Source organism: Hippocampus zosterae, chromosome 19 (genome assembly GCF_025434085.1).
Source record: "Hippocampus zosterae strain Florida chromosome 19, ASM2543408v3, whole genome shotgun sequence".
Lineage (NCBI taxonomy): Eukaryota > Metazoa > Chordata > Actinopteri > Syngnathiformes > Syngnathidae > Hippocampus > Hippocampus zosterae.
The window spans coordinates 6,714,185-6,730,207 of NC_067469.1; the positions used below are offsets into that span (position 1 = coordinate 6,714,185).

General features: G+C 44.6%; 1 protein-coding gene across 7 annotated transcripts in view; it reads left to right on the plus strand.

The window, feature by feature from the left end:
• The window catches only part of stxbp5a (syntaxin binding protein 5a (tomosyn)), an 82,646-nt gene extending 70,007 nt beyond the window's left edge, over positions 1-12,639 (plus strand). For 5 of the 7 annotated variants that reach the window (XM_052052885.1, XM_052052886.1, XM_052052881.1 and 2 more), the window contains one exon: positions 12,308-12,639. The gene's annotated coding sequence lies outside the window, so the exon portion shown is untranslated. The remainder of the gene's footprint in view (positions 1-12,307) is intronic. The other 2 variants (XM_052052883.1, XM_052052884.1) reach the window with 1 other exon arrangement.
• The last annotated feature ends 3,384 nt before the right edge of the window (positions 12,640-16,023 follow it).

Below are 16,023 nucleotides of genomic sequence, written 5' to 3' on the forward strand. Positions count from 1 at the left end.
TTGTCCCTAGGTGTGAGTGCGAATGGTTGTTCGTTGATTGACTAGCAACCAGTTCAGGGTGTACGCCGCCTGCTACCCGAAGACATCTGGGATAGGCTCCAGCATGCCTCCGCGACCCTTGTGAGGATCAAGTTGATTGTATTTGCATTTAAAAGTGAGAAACTACAAAGTGCTGCCTCCATCTTCTTCAGTTCTCCTTTTCATAATGTGGATTTACCGATTCAGACTCATGTAAGCCTTTTATTTTTTTTTCCCCTCAAACTCTCTCATTCTGAACAACTTTAGACTGTCCCGATGGGACTAGTTGCCTCGTGTGATGCATCACACGTCGCTGAAATACTCTGCAACTGCCGCATCCCTCCAGCGGCAGCAGTAGCGGATAGCCGAAGATTATTGTAGGATTACGTCTCTGCCTGTCTGGGCTTATGAAGGGGATAAAGAAGGTGAGCGAAAGACCTTTGTGGAATTTCACCCTGATCAGTTTAACATCCACGTCATCGGCTGGAAACTGCAAACTGTGTCTGGATCATGTGTTATGTGTGTGACCTGGTGTCAAAGGGTCGCCTTGGGATGGTCTGCCACTGCCTTGAATTTGTTAGTAGTGCTTACCACAGGAGGCTGATCGCCAGTTTGAGGGATTTGAGGCCAATTGAATACAATTCTGACAAATCAAACCCAAGTGGCAACATTCAAATCAAACTTTCCTTCATTTTGCAAATGGCCCGCGTTTATCCAAAGGCCCCCGTCGAAAATGAGAGATTTGCCACCACCGGCACAGTTCAGCGGACGCCACGTCAGCGTGAATAAAAATCACTTTGCGCATCAGCAATCCACCGCGCGCTAACGGCCATCACTCCAGATGGCCGAACACCAAGACGCGGTTGGACTCGGATTTTCATTCAAAACCCCGTTGACCATTGGCGAGATGTCCTGACCTTGCGCCGCACTGCCGTGTCTGTGTCGCTGCCCATGGATGGGTGAACTTGACGTCATGGCAGCGGGGGGGATGAAGGAAGAGTGTGGATCATTGAAGGAAGAGTGTGGAGCGCTCGAAATGGCCTGCTGCCTGTCCCCATGGGAACAGCTGTCTCGCAGACTGAGCAGATGCAGATTTTCGTTGGGGCGGGGATTGAACGTCACTCTTTGTCTTTTTATTATTTTTTGTTATTACTTTTTTTTCCCCATCTTAATATTCAACACTTAATGACTGGTTAAAACCGCTGATGGATTGCAATTTTTAATTTTTTTTTTTTAAATAAGATGTCAAACAGTCAAAGGGAACGCTTCGTTTCCACTGTCGAAATGCAAAGTTGCGGTGTGGAAATTCGCTTGAAAAATTGTCTCGTCTCTCCGCATGCGGAGATCTAAGGCCCTCCTGCGCAAGAGCGTCTAATCCCGCTGATTCTAACCTACTTTTGGTTTCGACTTCAAAAAGCCGTCTTCTGTCTTTGCTCACTGGCCCCATTTGAGGTTCACATAAAGGATAGTGGCTGTGTGTGTGTGTGTGTGTGTGTGTGTCGTCCATTGTAACAAATTATCTTCTTCATTAATTTTGACACACCAGGAAATTAGCCAGTTCTCTGCCGGGGGCTATACATCTAAATTAGAACGGTTGCGGTAATCTGGAGATTTCAAAGGGCTGGGGAACGTAAAACTATTCATGGCTGTCGTTACAAAAAAAAAGAAAAAAAGGCTGTGACATTTCTCAATAATTTATCTCGTTGAAAATTACCACCCAGTCATTCATGGTTGTTAAACATCTGGCGAGTGACATTGTGATGTTTCTGCTGACACTTACTTTTAGTCTCGCTGGTGTCTTCAACGATGGACGGATTGAATTAATTAATAGAAGTACCAAAACTACCAAAAGAAAGACATTTAGAAATAATTTGTAAACTTTTTTTCTGTTTGTAGTAATCAGCAGGCGGCATTTTTAGGGGAGCGAAACAATGGGATATTCGAAACAACAGGTGTCAAAGTCGAGGCCCAGGGGCCAGATGTGGCCCGCCACATTATTTTCTGTGGCCCGCGAAAGCAAGTCGACGTCCATGATCCTTGCTTAAATCTGTACCAAAATCTTGAATTGTCATGCGTAATGGATAACGGTGACATTTCACCATCATTTCGTGACCTGGTTTACGCTCACTATAATAATGCAACAAAGAAACAGTTGACTGATTCCAAAACTAGCGCAGCGGTACCTCTACTTACGAACGTCTCTTCATACGAAATTTTCAAGTTACAAAACGTCTCAACAGGAATATTTTCCATCTTTTTTCGAAAGAAATTTCGAGACACATTTTTATCCTTTAGAAAATATTTGTGTGGGACTTTTGGGGGTGCTTGGAACAGATTAGGGCATTTACACAGAAAACACGTCTCTACTTACAAAAATTTCTCGGTAAAAAAATTCTTCCAGAACCAATTCATTTCGTAAGTAGAGGTTACCACTGTAATCCTTAATTTTTTGTGTGTACAAATAATCCTATGATGTGATGATGAAACATTTATTCAGATATACTGCCGTAACGGCCCTGTGAGGGAAGTTCAAAGTGCTCTCTGAAAATTTATCTTCCTGTGTTCTCCCTCGGTCGTGGCTTCCCTTTCGATTAGCTTGTTTAGCTTGGCGCTGTTTTTGATGGTGGGAAAATGCAACTCCGGACTTCAACTTGGGGTGTCAGAGGATGTGTACTAACATATTTGGCTGCAGGGTCCGCCTTTGGCTCGACACTCCGCTTGTGCATCGGTTTCTCTCTAGAATTTATTTCTGGTTAGCCCGGCTTTGCATGCACTCCCACATGCTCAAATCGCTGCAATTTTTTTTTTTAACGGCGCATTAATAGGTCGCCTCAGGAGACCGCTTTACTAGAGTTCTGTTTCCCGGACTGGTCTCGCCAACTTCCTTTTGACTTATGACAAATTGAGTTTGTTTTGACAGACTGGCTCATACGCGTCAAGGGAGTTTCAATCAAATAGGCCGGTGTTAGGTAAATATTTGACATGGCTCATGTGCCACACCATCTTGCATGAGCTAAGCGGCGGAGTCTCTTGTTTTTGGTGGTGGATGGGGAAGCCGGGGGAAGATTGTCAACTCTTCTGTTTTTAATCACCCACAGCTGGTTATGATGTACTTCGGCTAATGTATACTGCATTTTTTTGTGGGGAGGGGGCAAGGAGGATTTTATTTTTTTGCGGGGGTAATTCAGAGCATGCGATGGAGGGGGAAACAAATGGTGACGTTAACATGCATTGCTAATTGGAGCAGTGAGCCCTACCCAGTCATATCCATTATGTCAAACTATGGGAACCATATTGGGCGAACTATCAAATGCTTCTAATGCAGTAGTTGCATTTAAAAAAAAAATAAAAATGAAAGTAAAAGGGGCGACGCGTCGGAAGACTGGTTAGCACGTCGGCCTCACAGTGCAGAAGTGCAGGGTTCGATTCCGGCTCCGGCCTCCCTGTATGGAGTTTGCATGTTCTCCCCTGTGTGGGTTTTTTCCGGGTACTCCGGTTTCCTCCCACTTTCCAAAAACATGCATGGAAGGTTCATAGAACACTCTAAATTGTCCCGAGGTGTGCTTGTGAGCGCGACTGGTTGTTCGTCTTATGTGTGCCCTGCGATTGGTTGGCAACCGGTTCAGGGCACAGCTGGCGCCAGTTCGCCCCGCGGCCCTTGTGAGGGTAAGCGGATCAGAAAATGGATGGGTGGATGGCGTTGACTCGTTCGCCGCTGTTTGTGACCTGTGCACAAAATATTCGGACTTGCACAGCTTTTGAGTTTTCAACCCTGTGCTCATGGTTGATGCTAAATATGAATGCTAACTATGCATGCTAGAGGCTAGATTGCTTTTCATGAATTATGAGCCCAACGGGAGGCGAAGATCATCATCATCATCTTCTGTCATGTTCTCCTCTCCATCTGCTCAGTTTTTTTTAACATCTGAAAGATAAAGGAACCGCTCATTTGTGTTTTATTTTTTACACCGCCCTCACATCAAACCCCTTTCAGTGTTAGCAATAGTTTATTTTTAAGACTTTGGGGGTGCAGGGGAGACTGTGGTCAGAGCTATTTTGCGCCGTCAGAAAATTTGATGCTAATCCATCAAGGAAGCTCTGATGCTTCTTTAAGAACCCTTGTTCAAATCAACAGCGGGAGTCCATTTTAAAAGAGCGTCGTATCGTCGCAGACGAGCGGCTCGACTGGCAATTACAGCAAATGCCAGCGCTATCATTTGCATGCAAATTGCCTTTTTATTTATCCAAGGTCAGTTTTCGACTGCGCGCTGAATTTTGTTTTCTAATAAGCGGAGGCCGGCGTTGCTTACTCCGATTCATGAAATGTTGATTAGCGCAAAATCAGGTGATGCTGATCAAATATGAATTTGAAAAATACGTTCCAAGTACAGGCCGTTTACATTGGAGTACAGAAATGGCATCGCACGAATGATGCATGGAAGCAACAGGTTTCATTTAAAGGCGTTTCGAAAGTAGTCCGCGATTGACAGACTTGATGGCAAAAAAAAAAAAAAAAAACTCCACAGACTTGCATTTTGTACATTCCTCTAAATCCACACCATCTATCAATTCCATTCCCTCAATCGGTCGTCAAGAGACGAGGATTTCGTCTCGCGTGAGTCCGCATATCTTAGCGCCGCCGCCGCCGTACGACGGGGTGGCTATTTTGCCGTAAATAGCGGGGCCGGCTCCTCTCTCCCCGGGAATGCTTTATGGCATGTGATGGCAGGGATAGCGGCTCGACTTTACAGTCTAGTGGCTCCGCTTTTCAATTTGTGCTCCACAAAGAGGTTAGCACGCTGGGCGCTAGTCTACTTTTTGAGAAGGAATGAATGAATGAATAAATAAATAATTGGGGACAAATTCCATGTATTGTGGGATGCAAAAGGTGAACTGCCATGCTGGGGGAGGGGGGGGGGGCAGTGGAATCAGGGACAGGAGACGTGACCTATGACATGTTTCAGCATCTGGAATTAGACGAGTAAACTTTTTATTATTTTTTTTAATCTCGCCCTCAGGCAGTAATCTCCTTTGTGGATAGGTTTTGCGCCCCAATCATTGTCCTGCTTTTTTTTTTTTTTAAGCGGGCCACTGTGTTTCCAGTTGATACAGTGTCTTCAAAATATTGCTCCCCAATTATTATTATTATTATTATTTATTAATAAATTTATAAATATATAATTTATTTTAAATCTGAACTGCTTTGTGGTCCAAATGTTTTTTGTAGCGTTGCATGGAATTTTTGTGACCCTAGTTATTTTATTTTATTATTATTATTATTTTTTTTTAAGGGGCCATTGTTTCCAGTTGATACATTAATTCATCATTCATTCATCTTCCGAGCCGCTTGATCCTCACTAGGGTCGCGGGGGGTGCTGGAGCCTGTCCCAGTTGTCTCCGGGCAGTAGGCGGGGGACACCCTGAATCGGTTGCCAGCCAATCGCAGGGCACACAGAGACAAACAACTACTCACACTCACACCACGCATGTTTTTGGAATGTGGGAGGAAACCGGAGCACCCGGAGAAAACCCATGCAGGCCCCCAGTTGATACAATCTCTTCAAAATATTCTTCCCCTCTTATTTTTTTTTTCAAGGAGGCAATGGGTTTCCAGTTGACACAATCCCTTCAAACTATTGCTTCCATTGCTTTGCAGTCCAATGGTCTATGTAGCATTGCATGAAATTTTTGTGCCCCCAGTTGTTGTTGTTGTTTTTTAAAGGAGCCACTGTGTTTCCAGTTGATACAATCTCTTCAGACATTGACAATCTTCCGCGTTTTCGAAAATATCTCTCAAGAACGCCGCACTCTCTGCGCCTCATAAATGCCACGCTTCCTGCATGCATTTAAATAGAAATATTACCGAGACGTTTGGGAAGGGTTTTGCTGTACCGCCAGTCTCCTAATGCTTCCCACTTGCCTGTAATTGGATTGAGAGGTCCGCGGAGAGAATTTTTATCAAACGTTTGACCTCCTTCTCAGTTGTAGTTGATTCAACATTTCACTCGCCTGTTCATGGCGGCTCCTTTTGACAAACGACCAATTTACGCCTGTCAGGTGCTTTTGTTTTTCTACAAAACGCTCACCGAAATTTCCTCACAGGTATGGGAAAAACAGGGAAAAAAGTGTCTTAAAGTCCTAATAGGAGTCGTGGATCATGCAAGTTGCTTTGCAAATAAATATCTGGCCACGTGCCGAATCATAAATCTAGTCAGAAGAATAGATTTGCCTTCGTCTGCAAAAAAAAAAAACGCTTACGGAATAACTCGAGCGCCGATATATCTTCATAACCGTCTCATGGGTGGCTGTAAACTTTGGACTTTTATTTGACAAAGTGGATAAATCTTCACACTAATTTGTCAGCAGCAGCAATGGAAAATGGTCAACCTCAAAAAAGGTTCGATCGAATAAACGTCAGCGTAATAAAGTTGTCATTTATTTTTTATATTGAGATTTTTTTTTTATTGCATGTTGGCTTGCAAGGCGCTGTGGGCGATCTATGCTCTTTTGAGAAAGCATCTTGGACATCGCTTTATTTTTCCACATGGAGTGAGAAGACCAATCGGCTTAGATCACGTAAGAAAACAAAACAAAACAAAACATAAATGTTGGGAATTTGAGCAGGTTCCTTTCAGGGGTAAAAGCAACTTTTACCCTGATAAGAAATTTCAACATTCATGGATTCATTTCTGAGTATTCTTAAGTACTTTTTTGGAGTCATTTTTCATCAAATGCCACTTGTAGTAAAAAGCACATCGATCTATCATTTTATTTAATTTTTTTGTATTCAAAAGTGATCTGGTCATGCTTGTCACCCATCCGACATTGACGCTTGCTTTGCCTAAACGTCTCTTCTGTGAGCGTCAACTTAAATCCAGTTTTGTTTTTCTTGGCCTCAGCATCTGGTAAACTAAATATTTTCTCCTTCCTTTGGAGCGGACAAAAGAAAATTTCCGACCACACTGCCACAGTGCGCCTCCCCCCAACCCCAATGGTTACTAATGTCCCCAAAGTGATGAATCTGAAATTTCACTGACGTCCTGCGCCGAATTATTTTGAAGGGGAAATGGGGAATTTTTCTGGAATTTGAATGTCATGTAGAAAGAGCTCATTGTGGAAGTCTCCTAATTGCTGTCAAGTGATGCGGCAGATGCTAGCGACTTTAGTCCATATTTACTCGGGGAGCTCTGCGTCAAAGGGGTTATTTCCCATGCTCAGTCTTGCATTTATTTGTAATCTTTAAGGACTCAAGGGGGGTGTGGGGGGGCGTATGTCTCAATTGCGGTAAACAATCAACAAATGGAAATCCTTGTCTTGATGTTCTTTGCTCAAAATGATATTTAGCTTGATTAGCTAGCCGCGGTGATGCAGATGCGTATGAATGTGGAACATTTACACATACTCTTCATATTGGGTTGATGAGCTGAGACCCCCCTAAAAACCTGTTGTCAAACTCGTCCGAAATGGAGTGTGCTCAATTTGTCATTCTTCTGTTGGAAAATCGTTAGCTAATAATAGAATCTTTACCCATAGCCATCATCATCAACATCATCATAATCCCCCCCCCCCCCCACCACCACCACCATAATGACACCCAGAGAAAAATGAACCGCCAGATGCAAAGATGAAGCCATCCATTGAGAACCCCCTTGCTCGATATCCAATTTGCCTCACATATTCTTGTTGTTTTTCATTTTGGTCAAAAGATGTGAGGCGAGCCCACGAATGGCGATAATAAAAATAGCGGCGCCTTCTTTGAATGGTATATTTAAAATCTGTGCACCAAGAGCCCAAACGTCAACCTGCCGTAGTACTCAGACTTACCCATGAGTGGAATTAATATGCTGCAGGGCATTAAACTGCCGAAAATTGGGGGAAAAAAAATGATGAACGCTAGCTTCTCGTCCATCACTGTTGCATTGGAAAATTGCCTCGTGTTAAGTCCCACCCACTAAGGTTGCAAAGTCCAACAGGTTTTCGACATGACACGTCCACCCCAACCATTTTTTGTAAACGATGGCATTTCCTACACTTTGAACTGAAGCTAACGTACAGATTGCAGAGCTAAAAAAAATGAACCACAGCGTTTGAATACTCGTATTGAATCGCGGTAATGATGAAAATTGTACAATATTTTCGTGACGGTGAGCAATTAATATACAATATTCGTGTGAAATGAACATAAGCAAAGTTATACTCGCATGAGATGAGACATGCCAATCGCACTACCATAGCCGACCGAATGCGTTAGCGTAGAGCGGCCAATCAACCGCAATCAGCAAAAATTAACCTTAAGGGTGAAAGCGATGACATGATTTCCTTTTATTGTGTATTAAAGCAGATCATTTCATCCGCCGTCTTTTGTCCACCAAGCGATTTAACGAGTGCTTCGCCATCCGCCGCTACATCCTCCCCATTACTGAAACCCAGCGGACCTAGCGGTTAGGTCAAAATGCTCTGAGCCCTTTTCATTAATATAACATGCTCACAAAACTGGGCTGGCAGCCATCATTTTCTCATCCATTTGAGACAGGATTTATGGCAGGGAAACGGTGTGAGTTATGAGTCTTTTGTCCTCGGTTCTCCCGAGGTTCCGACACTGGGAAAGGCTGCCGAGTGACAAATCCAGTGTGGAAGTACACGATTAATTCTATACATCCGTGTTTATTTATTTCTGTTGGTCCTGCCTCTGTCTGCTGTCTGTTTGACCGCTGAAGGTTCCTGCATTTCCTGCAGCGGTCGTCATCAGTCTCCAGGGGGGGCTTTCCTATTTATTTTGCTTTCACCGACACATCTGATGACCCCAAAAAATACAAACAATATACTCAGCTCACTTAAAAATAGCTCCAAAAAACACACACACAATGTTTTTAGTTTAAGTTTACGGTCAAACTCAACACACACTTGTCCGTTAGCTTAATGTTTATGCTAGGTAGCATCTCTGTGGTGGTGCTAGACCAAAATGCTCTGTCACAAATTTTATGGAAAATAAGAATGCTCTTTGGGCCCCTATTAGTCTAAACAAAGTATTCTGATGAGTATTGCGTTTGTGGAACATGAATTAAGCAGCGAGAGGAAAAAAAATCAGCCTGTTTTTTTTAGCCGTGTCATGGGGCGGCCATTTTGCTTTGTACTGACATGCGATATGATTACGTTGATGTTCTTTTCCTCCAGCTAAAAGGTATTTGCACGGGAGCTCTTTTCCAATCTGTCTTTTGGTTTCTCCAAAACTTTACAAGTCTGCCGCAATTAAATTTTGAGAAAATATTGAGAACACTCTCACTTATTCTGCTGGGTGAGTCATAGATTACAAGCTGGTGAGGCCTTGGGTCAATATCGCCCGTCTGAGCTCCTCCAGCCAGCCCGCGACCCCCGTTTCGATTCACGCTAGACCTGTAATTAAATGCAGTTGATGGGCTCTGCTTGGGCCCCACGTCGGCCGACACACGAGACTAATTCACAGCTGTTTATCGTCTTTCTTGATCAACGGCCGGGGAGAGGCCTCATGCTTATATTCCGCAGTGTCGAGAGCATGCGCACATGCATCTTTGCAATTATGTTTCGCGTCGCAGATTGTGTGGGGGTTGATTGAGTTGCCCTCAACTCGTTTGTTGTCTCGAGACAGATACCAGTGTGAGTATTCACTCTTTGAAGACTTGCCACTACCAAGTACCCATGTTGTACTTAATAACCGAAATTGAATTTAACATCATGTCACAAATTTTTGAACAAAACTTTTCTGATGCAGATGATTTGCCGCACTCTAGCGCTAACCACTATAGAATTTACTTGACCTCAGATTATGATGATTATTATTTTTTGCCTTTAGTATCTGTGGCTGGTATTGGCAGCTTCTCGAAGTATCCGATAGCGAAAAAATACATCCTGTATCGGCCCGATATGGACAGGTAGGAGGTGCTAGGGCACCAGTGTCAAACACGAGGCCCGTGGGCCAGATCCGGCCGCCTGGGTCATTTTACGTGGCTTGCGAAAGCAAATCATGTGTGTCAACTTGCTGAAATCTGTACCGAAATGTCTGAATTGGCCTGCGACTAAAATGAGTTCGCCAGCCGTGCCCTGTGTCGGGGTATATTTGGCAGACAGCTGTCATCCTAAATATGTCGCATCCTTCAACTCACAAGTCAAGCAACAATAAGGCACTTGTTCAGTTGCATCCGATCATGACTCTTGAGTAACATGGCCAGCAACCATGTGTCAAGATTGTGTACACCACACAGCCCAGATGCGGAGGTTTAGTGCCATCATCCATATTAATTATGCAGGCTCCGGTTCCCCGTGACGGCGTATTAGCACTCTTGCCCGGGGGGAATTAAATGGTTGTCCTTGGAGCACATCGATGCCCTTTGAGCCACCAAATCTCTGCCGGCAAGTACCTCAGCTGCCGCGCTCTCGGGTCAGAGGTTAGGCGGGTCTTATTAAAGTGCAGCTGAAAGCAATAATGGGAGTCGTATTGCCGGATAATTCTCTCGTCGGGGAAAGCGGAGGTTTCCACGATAACTGGTTCCCGGCTACTAAGCGGCGGCTTAGCGCGGTCTCAGGGTGGCAATAAGACGATTGAGGCTGCCGCTCGCTTTAACGCCATTTCAAAGCATAGGAGTTAATTTTTTGACAACCGTCTGACCCATTTCAGAAAATGAGGCTTTATGATGTGTTTCTTATTGAGAAGTCTCTTTGTAGCCAAATCTTCTCGGTTCATTAAGCCCGGTGGGCCTTGTGAGCTTTCTTTTCACCGCACAATAAATACATTTCCCTTTTACCCGTCGGTTTGTCCCGTGAGTGATTTAATTAGGAATCTTGTTTTTTTTTTCTTCTCTTGCTCCTGTGTGTGCCCGTGTTTTTAGTCCTTGGGAAAGGCTTTGGGGCTCTGAACGCGCAGTGCTAATTTAGAAGCGGATTGTAAACAGGAAGCAACAAGATGCTGACATTCTGTTACGGATTCAAAGGAGTGAACTAGAAACGACGGGGAATGTTTTTCTGATCGGATTTCTACAATTTTTTTTTCTTTAATGATACTGTGAAACCTCATCTCATTTTGTTTTTTTGAACAGTAAAAAAAATTGAAATAAAACAGCCTAAATGTGTCCGAAAACAGAACAAATTACAGTACGCTTGATTTGTAGATGTCGCAACTATCGAACCGCAAATGTATAAGTTGCGTTTTTCACAATTGCCAGCACAGTGAACTGACATAATGTGTTTTCGTTTTACTGTCAAATTAAGCGCTGGACTCCTTCAGTCACAAAAAACGACGTATTCATCATTCATTTCCAGAAATAATGAAAATCATCTGCTGAAAAAAAAAAGTATCATCGGCAGTTGTCGGCGCTCGGCTTTTAAAACCAACGTGACGGCGATGGGCTTTTTTCACTGCATCTTCATATCTAAACCGCCCAGAATAACGTCAACTGGAAGAGATTTGTTCGAAAGAGGATGTGTGTTTTGAATTTGATAATCAGTATGTACTCTTGGATTTATTTGACAAAACGATCCCCCTTCCAAAAAAAGATGGCGGCTCAATTCAAATTGTTAAACTGAAGAGGGAGAGAAAAAACGTTTTTGGCTCGTAAGACTACAAGTCAAGTATATCAAGTTGCTCCCCAGTGGGACCTACCGGTAATAAAAATGTTGTACAAATTTTACTGAGAACAGAGTCCCGTCCCCCCCACCCGCACCCCCCCATAAGTGTCTCATGTCTACCCGACTCCGATCTGTCCATCACTGTCCACGACCGCAGACAAATGTTCAGGTTGAGAATTGGCCTCCCTCCGCTGAAACTCGGCAGCCGTTTGATTGATGGGCTTAGCTCGCGTAACTTCAGAGGGGGGGCGGCTAACACAGACGAGAGACCCGTTGCCCCGGCTGATTGAATCCACAGAATGATTGGCGGGCATCCCCGAGTCCTCGCGTGAACCCGAAAGCGCCACCCCGCAGACTCGAGGCTTGTTTAGGTTGACATTAAACTGCCAGTTGAGTGGCGTCTGGGGCCCCGATATGTTTGCTTCACCTCTGCTCTCGAGAAATTGAAGCCCGGACGGCCATTTGTAATTAAAAGTGCATGAAGGCAGCTCAAGCTCCCCCCCACCCCCACCACCTTCTTTTCTCTCTGTCAGCAGGCTGAAATGGGATCCACTCAATGGCCAAGATTTTATTTTTTTTTTGCCTCTCAAGATACCGCTAATGTGTATTTACGATATCTTGACTCCGATTCCACCCGAGTTTATTCTGTCAAAGTAACGCAGAGATATTCATCCACGCTTGTTCTCCACAGCGACGTTAGCCACGGAAAACAGATGAGGCCAAGTGACGACGTGTATGCGCTAACGCTCGTTTCAGGCAAACCATCGGTTCGTCTTGGCCGCGCTGAAGACCAGGCGACTGCGGCCGATCCTCAAATCTGGAACAGGCACACATTGACCCAAAACTGCAAGTACTTCCATCTCGATTGAATTGATGTAAACGGTGCAACAAGGATTTGAGGGATAATATTTGCACTTCTCTTTGCTACATTTCTAGGAATTGAAAATGGCTGAGAAAAATCGAAATGAACACACACACACACACACACACACACACACACACACACACACACACACACACAAAGTTATGTGCCTTCTCCTGTCTTGTGACAGAGGATGCAATTCTTCTGACTGCCATCATAAGTTGATGGCATAAATAGTTTTACATTTGTAGTTCATTCATTCATTCATCTTCCGAGCCGCTTGATCCTCACTAGGGTCGCGGGGGGTGCTGGAGCCTATCCCAGCTGTCTTCGGGCAGTAGCCGGGGGACACCCTGAATCGGTTGCCAGCCAATCGCAGGGCACACAGAAACGAACAACCATTCGCACTCACACTCACACCTAGGGACAATTTAGACTGTTCAATCAGCCTGCCACGCATGTTTTTGGAATGTGGGAGGAAACCGGAGCACCCGGAGAAAACCCACGCAGGCCCGGGGAGAACATGCAAACTCCACACAGGGAGGCCGGAGCTGGAATCGAACCCTTATTTTCGGACCAATTACGTGAATTTGGACCATTCCAAATGACCACTCATGTCATTTTCTTTGGGGTGGGGGGGGGTGACTGTTCTAGCTAACGGTATGCCTTAAATAGTTGCCAGCCCTCATTTCCGTGATTGGAACAAATTAAAATTCCCACACACACATGATGAGTTACAGTCAATGCTTTCAAATTTCCTTGATGAGCAAAAACAGCAGCACCTACGGAGAACTCCAACTCAACAAAAGGAGCTTACATCATGCGATATGTCATCTGAGAATGGAAAAAAAAAAAAGGAAAATTCCGAGTTGCAAAAGTTGTGCCGGGATTGATCATCGCATCGAGCAGCCAACTGCGTCGACTTCAAAACCCAAACTGCCCATTTATGTTTTTCCTCAATCCTGCCTCAGCCGCCCGTTCCCATCAGGTGCTGACAGAGCCTCCCCCGTCCCTCTGAGAAAACGCCTCTGCATGGCGGTGGGCACAAGCCATTTCCCCGCTTCGACGGCTTTTCAAATTGAGATCTGGAAAGGTGCAACGGAGAGCCGCAAAGCCAAAATTTCAGTCCAGCCTCCAAGACTAATACCCGGCTTGTTCCAGAAGCAAGCAGCCCAGACTGTAACTTGGCCGGAGGTGGAGCCGCCGCTATTGTCTCTCTGCCTGGCACCCCCCACCCCCCTTCGCCCCCCTCCCCCTCATCTGTCCAGCTGCGTCGACATCCAAACCTTGCAGTCTTTCAATCAACATTCAAAGCCGCATACACTTTGCAATGTCACATTTGGTCTCACGGGATACAGAGTTTTATTAAAATGTGAGTATGTAGCAGACGTTTTTTTGGGGGGGGGGCTGTCGGGTGTCTCTGTCGTCACAAAGAAGAGCAAAATTGACTGTTTCAAATCTTCCCTCAGCCACACCTGTTCTCGTGTTTTCTTTATGTTGGATGTAATTGTCATTGCTGGTTGTTGTTGTTTTTTTTTGGGGGGGGGGGGTTTAAATAAAATACAAGATGATCAAAAACGGCCACATGAAAGCGTCCCGAACTTCTTGACGTATCCGATGGCGCCCGTCGGTCGCTCGGCCTGAATCCGACGTGGCCAAGTGGAAACACAATCATCCTGGCACCGTCCACATTGCGCCTACTACCAAGTGCGGTATGAGCCCCCCCCCAACTCCATCCATCTGTCACCAACCGTGCTCCCGCAACGCAGCTCGCTTCTGTAATCGAACTCGGTGCGTGTCCTCCAAAGCGATGGGGAATCCAGAGCTCGGATCACAGCTCAGTGGTCAGACCCAACGCATGCTCGTCATCGGGGGGGGGGGGGGGGCTCATTTTCTTTATGGCGTGCCGCTGCTCAATTTATTTTTGTTATATTAAGTGACCTTAACTCTCTCATAATGGAAACCCGCGCTTTTGGTTTTGAGGTCCGCTGAACAGAAATGATGAATCACATTGAATGCAGTTTTTCAAGTCTCATCATTTCATTTGTGCAACCCACAAAATCTGCAATGTAGAAACCAAAAAAAGTTTCCATTAATTTTTTGGGGGGGTTGTTTTACCCCTGTCATGTTCTTTAACCCATTCAGGGACAGCGGTTGCTACAGTGGACAGCATGAAAGGGTCAAACACGAACCTTAGCTAAGGGTAATCTATGTGCCTGACTGCCTTAGAGTGCCTCGTTGTCATCTGTGAGAGTACACACACACGTCACACAAAACAAGCTGCCATGATGAGGAGGTGTACAAAAAACAAACAAAAACAAAGATCTGTCTTGACAGTCCGTGTTTGGGCGGCACCTTTGAGCTGGTGTAGCCGCTTTAGAGTGCCCCGTTGCGACCCATGGCGATCGGGTGAGCTATATTCCAGCCACTAGAGTCTTTAAGCAGTTATATTTTTAAACATTTTTAAAAAGTAGGATTCATTTTTGCCGTCGGTAGTCGGAGGTATTTGATTGACAGTTTAGCCTGGCATGGTTTCAACTCACTTTTGCAGGCAATTAATTCCAGAAAATCCAGTGGGACAGCAGTAAAATGTCCTCCAGCCATTTAACATTACGAGCTCCGATGACGCGTCGATGTTTCTCTTGTTTTGATATGCTACCCCACGAGTCTGGGAGTAGCATGTGAGTTCTCCGTCATGTTCTTGAACTCGCATCCAGCCAAGTGCCGAGACAGTTGCTCTTGCATCAGACCAATCCTTAACAAGCTGTCAGCTCATATTTCATAAAGCATGCCCACCGGCGCTTGCCAACTTGGCGTCCGTTTGGACAGATTGGACAGTTTTTTGTTCAAACATTGCACGCGTTTTGGAACTGTGTACTTATTAATAACGACATTCCCCAGCGGTGTTGCTGCATGCCAAGACAGGTGAACTCTACTTGCTCTGAGATCTTGAAATCAAGATTTGCAATATTCATCTAAATTGAGGGGTTCGTAGTTTTGTAGTGGATAGTTCTACTTTAAGAATGGGCAAAATGAGAGATGGAATGCTTTGAATGTTTTTTTTTTATTTTCCAACGTCTGCACCTCCGAACGAATGAACGAGAACACACCTTTTTCCGGTAACACAAACACTTCCTGGTTTCCTTCAGCCAATCAGATAATATCAACATAAACTTGTTTAAGCAATTATTAAACGGAATATAACCTAGGTAACCGTAACACAAAAGAATATAATGCTCAAATATAAAATGAAAATAATAATTTAACATAAGCTTACATTTATACACTCACCAGGACACTATTTGACAACAGTAGTACTCACTCACGAATGGACTTTCAGTTTATTTTAACCGAGAAAAGTGGATGACAAGCTTGGTCACGAAACGAATTCAACCAAGGCAATTAAGGTATCACAGCTCAACTTTTTCGTAATGACGTCCTCTTTTAGTTCAATGTGTGGGTGCAGTTCTCGTTGGCGCCCGATAGGCGGAGCTCTAATGCGATGTAGACACGAGCCTACGGAAATGTTTGAATGAGTGTGTCGA